The 8,365-nt window shown below is 38.0% G+C and overlaps 1 protein-coding gene across 1 annotated transcript in view; it reads left to right on the top strand.

Moving 5' to 3' along the window:
- Nucleotides 1-4,350: 4,350 nt before the first annotated feature.
- Nucleotides 4,351-8,365, top strand: part of LOC114694847 (solute carrier family 22 member 22-like) — a 48,536-nt gene continuing 44,521 nt past the window's right edge. The window contains exon 1 of the mRNA XM_028871932.2: nt 4,351-4,538. The gene's annotated coding sequence lies outside the window, so the exon portion shown is untranslated. The remainder of the gene's footprint in view (nt 4,539-8,365) is intronic.

Here is an 8,365-nt window from a genome sequence, read left to right as displayed (position 1 = left end):
GTATCCAGAGGGCCTAGTCCAGACCCATGGGGGCTCCACAGCCACCAGTCCACAGTTCATGGGCTTCTACTAGTGTGGCCAGTCATCTCTGCATGTCCTCCCATCATGATCTCGGCAAATAATCACTTTATTGACCACACTATTCTCCCAGGCTCAAAACATGATTTTTTTTAAAAACCCAACAGCTATGGAAAGGGATAAAAATAATAATTTTGAATATGTTCTATAGCATATACTTACAAAAGAGAAAATGAGGTTCAATAATGAACTCAGAAAGGAAGGGTGTGTGTGTGTGTGTGTGTGTGTGTGTGTGTAAAAAATGGTAATTAAAGAAGATGCCACTAATTTGAAATCAAGTGTGGGGCATGTGGGAGGAGTTGGAGAAGGGAGACTGAGAGGTGGAAATGATGTACTCATGTTTGAAATTTCAAAATAAAGCAAAAATCTTAAAAAAAAGATTCAAGCCGGGCGGTGGTGGCGCACGCCTTTAATCCCAGCACTCGGGAGGCAGAGCCAGGCGGATCACTGTGAGTTCGAGGCCAGCCTGGTCTACAGAGTGAGTTCCAGGAAAGGCGCAAAGCTACAAAGAGAAACCCTGTCTCGAAAAACCAAAAAAAAAAAAGATTCAAGCTTCTACTTTTATACTCTGTTGTTTGCCACTTGAACTAGTGGTATCATTAAGATACAATTGGGTAATTGAATCTTGTTCAGTTCTTTAGAGCATATTTTAGAGAACCAGTAAGGAGAAGAGATTAAAGCTTGGCATCTGTAAAAGAAAATCTACCTGGACCTCTATTTAGCTCTTTACCTAGCAGACTAAATCCTTTTGATTGACTTGCTTTCTCCCTCCCTCCATCCGTCCCTTTCTTTTTTCCTTCATTGGGGACTGAAACCAGGGCCCAACACATTATCCATAAGAACTTTAACATTGATTCCTGCTCCTAACCCCACTGTTAACTTTATTGTTATTTTTTAATTGAAAATAACTGTTTTGTGCAATATATTCTGATCATAGTTTTCCCTCTCTCATCTCTTCCCAGATCCTCCCTGCCTCCCTACCCTTCTAACTCCTTGCCTTTTTTCTTTTATAAGAGAAAATAAAATAAAACAAACAACTACAAAAGAAAAAGAACACAAGAAACTGTATATACCCCAAAACCCACTCATCTCTCTCTCTCTCTTTTTCTGACACACACACACACACACACACACACATTCACACAAACACACACACACACACACACACACACACACACACACACACACACACATGAACAAAACCAATAAAAACACAACTGGAAACCAAAATATACAAGCAAAAGACCAGTAAGGTAAAAAGTACTCACACAAAGCAATATGAGCCATTGTTGACTTTCAACAGAGGTTGTATTAATGAACACACACAGTCTCAACACTTTAAAAAATTCGAAGAATCTTAGAAATTGTTCTTGAAAACAATATCTAGAAGAAGTTAATGCCACAGAGCATTGGAGGTAGAGAAAACAAAAACAAAACAAAACTAGACGAAAACCAAACATTTCCCCCCAAATCCTGTAACATTTCAGCATCTATTTTTATTATAAAATTTATTTTACAGTGACTCCCATCATCTTGGTAGTCTCCTAATTTGAGTGAAGGAGCTTAGCAAACCTGACTCAGGCATAAATGCTGCTTCTAACATTGTTATCGTCATTTCTTTGCTTTCTCCTGTTACCCAAGATGCAACATTCCTGTAGAGAGCTGATCCATCTCAATGTTGTACACCATCTGCTGAGTGACAAATAGTAAAGCACAGCAGATTAAAATTGAGCCCGGCACTTCCTCCTTTTATTCTCATCACTTCCACACTTATCCCCAAATTTTCCTCACTGCATTCATAGGTATTGTTTTTCTTCTACTATTCCAATGTAGAAACATTTGTATATTTTAAGTTTTCTCCTCTTATCGTGAAAATACAACTTTCTCCTACCTTCTTCTGTCTTTACTTCAATACCTATCCTTAAGAGCCCCACTCTTTCCCATCTCCCCTCTCAGATCACATGTATCTCGCCCTTTCCCTCTCTACCGCTTCTTCATCTTCCTACCTGGCAATGGTACCTTTTTACTTTCCAAGTTTCTGCAGTTACACCATGCACTCACATCTGAAGATTTGGAGCTAAGAGTCCTAGATGAGAGAGAACATGCCATATCTATTTTTCTGGTCTGGGTTACCTCACTCAACATGATCTTTTCTAGTTCTATCCATTTACACAAATGTTCATGATTTTATTTTTCTGCATAGCTGAGTGGTATTCCAGAGTGTGCATGTACCACATTTTTATTACCCATCCATTGGCTATTGTGGATAAAGCAACAATGAACATGGCTGAGCAAGCATATTTGGAGTAGGAACTCCAGTCTTTTGTGCACATGCCAAAGAGTAGTAGAACTGACTCATAAGGTAGATTTACTTCTACATTTTTGAGAGCTATCCACACTGATTTTCAGAATGACTGGATCAGTTTGTAATCGCACCAACAGTGAATGGACATTTCCTTTCCCCTATCTCCATCCAGCATTTGTCGAAGGTTGTTGATCTTTACCATTCTGATTGGGGTATGATGGAACCTCACAAGTTGCATTGACTTGCATTTCCCTAATTGTGAGGAACAATGAACATTATTAAGACACTCCTTAGCCATATCTTCTTTATTTTGAGGACTCTGTTCAGGTCCCAGGCCCATTTTTTGAATGGGTCATTTTTTTTTGGTATCTTCATCTTCTGAGTTTCTTAAATATTCTTTTAGACACTGTCTTCTATGAGATCATCATCAGAACTCTGCCAGAGCCATGTGCCAGCTGTGACAGAGTCATTTTCTTGAAGTTATAGAACTGTGAGTTAAATAAATTCTTTTCTTGAAGTTGTGAGAAAATCCAAGGCCTCTTATATATTAGGCATGTACACTGAGCTGCATCCTCAAGTCCCGTAATTTTCTTCATGAATCTATCTTGCTGTCAGTATATCAACAACAACAAAAAGAACTGAAACTAGATTTGGACATATGTCATCATATTTTTTTGTGAAGGAAAACACTTAATATTCCATTTATCTATATTTTAAGTAACAAAAATAAAGACTTAATTTGAAAGAGGGTAAAAAATCTGAACTAAAATTAGTACTAGAAAAGCAAGTAATTTAGAATCATGCTTATATTTAATAAAATTACTGTGCTAAATTTATGTCTTAATGTATCAAATCTGTAAGCCATTTCTTTTTTTTTCTTTCTTTTTTTGGAGACAAGGTTTCTCCATGTAGTTTTGGTGCCTGTTCTGGATCTCCCTCTGTAGACCAGGCTGGCCTTGAACTCACATAGATCCACGTGGCTCTGCCTCCTGAGTGCTGGGATTAAAGGAGTGCACCATTACTGCCTGGCTCTGTTAGCCATTTCTATATCCGTGACTTTTGCTGTATTGCTTTGTAATTTCTTTTACTGAGCAAGCTAAGATTACATGTCTGATCTTTGTTCTTATTTTGTTATGTTTCTTGCTCTGTCCTACAAAATATCAGTAGATGCGGCACATATGGAGACAGAGAACATCATTACACTTTTCTTTGCTCGTGCTCACGTCTGTGGCTGTGTGCTGATGTCAGCAAGTCTGCTGGAATGTGATGTTGCACTCACTATCAGGGTTCATTTAGTTGAATTGTTAAAGATTCCCAAGTTAAAACTTGAGAGATCATTAACTGGATGGAATAAATTATTTTCTTATGAAATGTGTGGTTGATCTGTGTCATAGATAGATACATGCTGAATTAATGATTTTTCTAAGATTCAGTATCCTGTGGGAGCTATCTTGTAGGAGAATCATTTTTTGGACTATGTAGTCATTGGTACAATTACCATACTCCAGTGAGTGGCCACATAACCATGCACATATGGGCAGCACTAAATGGGCTTAGTGGGTTATTTTTAAACTCATGAAGCTGAAAGGTGACCTTTTGGCAGTATACGAATGAGTGGGAAGGGGAAAGTGTGGATAAATATGATTATACTTCAGTGTATGCTTAAATGAAATATTTAAGACTAGAGAAAAATGTAGTTATTTTCAGATAAAATGATTTGTTTCCTTAGGCAAATGTTCTCTAAAGTCTTTAATTTATTCTGGCAGAAATGACAAGGCTGGAGGACCACGAAGGTGATGAGAGACAGCAAGGTGCACACAGAAATACAGATTCTTGAGAAAAGATACTTGGCATTGTTTTAATCGCTGTTCTGGGACCATCTTGAAAGTCTTGTGGGACTCTACTTTGCTTTTTCCATAGGGCTTCTAGATACCAACATTACTCACGAACAGAGTGTTCACTTTAAGCAGAAAAACATAAGCAACCCCATGCACTAAAGTCCACTTCAGTCACTTAGTTCCAATGGACATGTCTATTAACCAGAGGTAACTTAATAACTTTGCCATACTTGGACTACATAACCTCTCTCTTTGGTGCAGACACACATTCTTTCTCTAAGGGTGATTTGGCTGTGTGCAACACAAAGTTTATATAGGTAAGTTTCCATTTTTTTTTTTTATAATAGCATGCAAAATCATGGTTAACAGAGTACATAATTGAGTCATGAAAGCAAAATGAGCTTGATTAATGTAAAAAAAGAGAAAATATTACTGGTTGTCCATGTGTTTCCTATTCATAATGAATATGAAGCAATTAACAGAAATATGAGAATTCCTATTTGAAGATCTTATATTATTGTCTTTGGGCATTGTGAATACAATTACCAGTTTCCTGCTGAACTGCAGTAGCATTTTTTATTGTACTTCTCTATCTTTACTTTTTAAAAATTATAATTTAACAAATTACAATGCTATGTTTTAATGGTTTATGGATTGGTTTTATAATTTATCCACAAAGTAGAGCATAGAAGTGTAATTCAGTATATATCATATATATATATATATATATATATATATATCATATATTCCACCTAAAATATATAGAAGTTTTAGCTAACTCAGTCAGTTTTGTCGACTAAAATGATGGAGTAGAATAAAAGAGGCATTTTAAAGTTATCTAACTCTTTTAATCCCTGACACAATTCTTAACCCTTCCCGCTCAGCCTGTCTCATGGTTTGTGTTTTGTTGTTCATTTTTGTCATGTTCTAGTCAGATATATTCCTGGTAAGTACTATTAACTATTTTTTTTCCAGCATACTCTTTGAAAACTTCTTTCTCAAACTTCCCTTTCCTTAACTTTACCACTTGACAAGATCTGGAAGTTTTTTTGGGATGAGTTTACAATGACCACACCTTGAACCAGCACATTAGTAAGGCTCTCATAATGTTCAGGAGAAAGTTATTTAAAAAAAATCATTTGAGATTTATTTACTTATTTATTTTACACCCTGGCCACAGTAGTTTCTCTTCTCTCCTCTCATCCAGTCCCTCTCCCTCAGCTTCCCTCTGTCCTCACCTGCCTCTCAAATCCATTCCTCCTCCATTTCTGTTTAGAAGAGAGCAGGTTTCCCGTGAGTACCAATGAAACATGACATATCAACTTGTAGTAACACTAAGCACCTCCGCGTGTATTAAGGCTGTGCAATCATGAGGGGTAGGGTCCCAAAAGCCAGTAAAAAAAAAGTCAGAGACACCCCTGTTCCCATGGTTTGGAGTTACACAAGAGGAACAAGCTATACAACTGTTACACATATGCAAAGTGCCCATATCAGTAGTCCCATGCAGGCTCCCTGGTTGTCAGTTCAGTCTCTGTGAGCACCTATGAAGCCAGGTTAGTTGATACTGTGAATTTTCTTCTGATGTCTTTGTCCTCTCTAGCTCTTATAATCTTTTCACTACCCTCTTTTGCAGGATTCTCTGAACTCTGCCTAATGTTTAGCTGTGGGTCAGCATCTGTTTCCATCAGTTGCTGGATGAAGCCTCTCTGATGACAATTGGGCTATGCACCAATCTGGTCACAGGAGATGGCCAGTTCACTATCCACTATCACTAGGAGTCTTATCTGGGGGTCATCCTTGTAGATTCCTGGGAGATTCCCTTGGGACAAGTTTTTACCTGACCCCAAAATGGCCACCCCCTTCCAGTAGTTTCTTTTAGTACTCTTGCCCCACCCTGCACAACCTGATCACTCATGTTTCCATCCCCACCTGCCTTCAGTTCACTAACAAAATCTCCTCTATTTCCACTTCCTAGGGAGATCAACTATTTCCCATGAACCCTCCTTGTTACCTAGTATCCCTGGGTCTGTGGGTTGTAGCATAATTATCATTTCTTTCTTTTACAGTTAATATCAACTTATGAGTGAGTTCATAATATGTTTGTCTTTCTGGGTCTTGCCTCACTCAGGATGATTTTTTTCTAGTTCTATCCATTTGCCTTCAAATTTTCTGGTGTCCTTGTTTTTAACAGCTGGATAATACTCCATCCTGTAAATGTACCACATTTTCTTTATCCATTTCGCTCTTGAGGGACATCTATGTTGTTTCCAGGTTCTGGTTATTACAAATAAAGCTGTTAATGAACATAGTTGAGCAAGTGTCCTTGTGGCTGGATTGAGCAACCTTGGGGTATATACCCAAGAGTGGTATTTCTGGGTCTTATGGTAGATTGATTCCCAGTTTTCTGAGAAAGCTCTATACTTACTTCTGAAGTGGCTGTACAAGTTTGCACTTCCACCAGCAATGGAAGAATGTTCCCCTTGCCCCACATCCTCTCCAGCATAAGCTGTCATTAGTGTTTTTGATCTTACCCATTCTGACAAATATAAGATGGAATCGCAGAGTCATTTGATTTGCATTTCCCTGATGGTTAAGAATGTTAAACCTTACCTTAACTGTTTCTAGGACACTTGAGATTCTTCTGTTGAGAATTCTCTGTTTAGATCTGTGTCCCACTTTTTTTTTTTGAAATAGGGTTTCTCTGTGTAGCTTTGGAGCCTATCCTGAAACTCACTCTGTAGACCAGGCTGGCCTTGAACCCATAGAGATCCACCTGCCTCTGCCTCCTGAGTGCTGGGATTAAAGGCTTGCACCACCACCACCTGGCTCTATGCCCCACTTTTAACTGGATTATTTGGTTTGTTGATATCTAGTTTCTTGAGTTCTTTATATATTTTGCAAATCAGCCCTCTGTTGGATGTTGGATTGGGTTGGTGAAGATCCTTTTCCATTCTGTAGGCTGCCGTTTTGTCCTATTGGTGCTGTCCTTTGTCTTACAGAAACTTTTCAATGTCATGAGGTACCTGTAGCTAGAGTTTTCCTGCCTTGCCCATAGTCAGGACAAATCTGTCACCCACCAGTCTCACAGTCGCTCAGACCCAACCAAGTAAACACAGAGACTTACATTGCTTACAAACTGTATGGCCATGGCAGGCATCTTGCTAACTGTTCTTGTAACTTAAATTAATCCATTTCTATAAATCTATACCTTGCCACGTGGCTCGTGACTTACCAGCATCTTCACATGCTATTTGTCATGGTGGCAGCTGGCAGTGTCTCCCTCCTCAGGCTTCCACTTCCCAGAATTCTCTCAATTCTCATCTCTGTTAGTCCCGCCTATGCTTCCTGCCTGGCCACTGGCCAATCAGTGTTTTATTTATTGACCAACCATAGCAATTTGACATACAGACCATCCCACAGCAGGTACCATTTATTAATTATTGATCTTAGTGCCTGTGCTCAGGACAGAATAATTGTTTTTCCATACTAATGTGTTTGAGATTATTTCCCACTTTGTTCTCTATCAGACTCAGGGTATCTAGATTTATGCCGAGTTCTTTGAACCACTTTGACTTGAGTTTTATGTAGAGTGATAGATTTTTAACTGTTTGCATTCTTCTACATGCCTGTTAGACAAACACTATTTGTTGAAGATGCTTTATTTTTTCCATTGTATAATTTGGCTTCTTTGTAAAAAATTAGGTATTCATAGGCGTGTGGATTTATGTCTGGGTCTTTGATTCAATTCTATTTATCCACCTGTCAGCTTTTATGGCAATACCATATGGTTTTTTTTTTATTAATATAGGTCTGTAGCAGAGCTTGAAATCAAGGATAGTGACATCTCTGGAAGTTCTTATATTGTACAGGATTGTTTTTACCTATACTGGGTTTTTGTTTTTCCAAAAGAGTATTGTTCTTTCAAGATCTGTAAATAATTGTATTGGAATTTTTAATGTGGATTGCATTGAATATGTAGATTGCTTTTGGTAAGATGGCCATTTTTATTATGTTAATCCTCCCAATCCATGAGCATGGGAAATCTTTCCATTTTCTGATATATTCTTTATTTTTTCTTCAAAGACTTGAAGTTCTTCTCATACAAATCTTTTACTTGCTTAGTTAGAGTTACACCAAGGTATTT

Source organism: Peromyscus leucopus, chromosome 20 (genome assembly GCF_004664715.2).
Source record: "Peromyscus leucopus breed LL Stock chromosome 20, UCI_PerLeu_2.1, whole genome shotgun sequence".
NCBI lineage: Eukaryota > Metazoa > Chordata > Mammalia > Rodentia > Cricetidae > Peromyscus > Peromyscus leucopus.
Note: the sequence above shows the minus strand (reverse complement) of the source record. Positions and strands in the feature narration are given on the sequence as shown.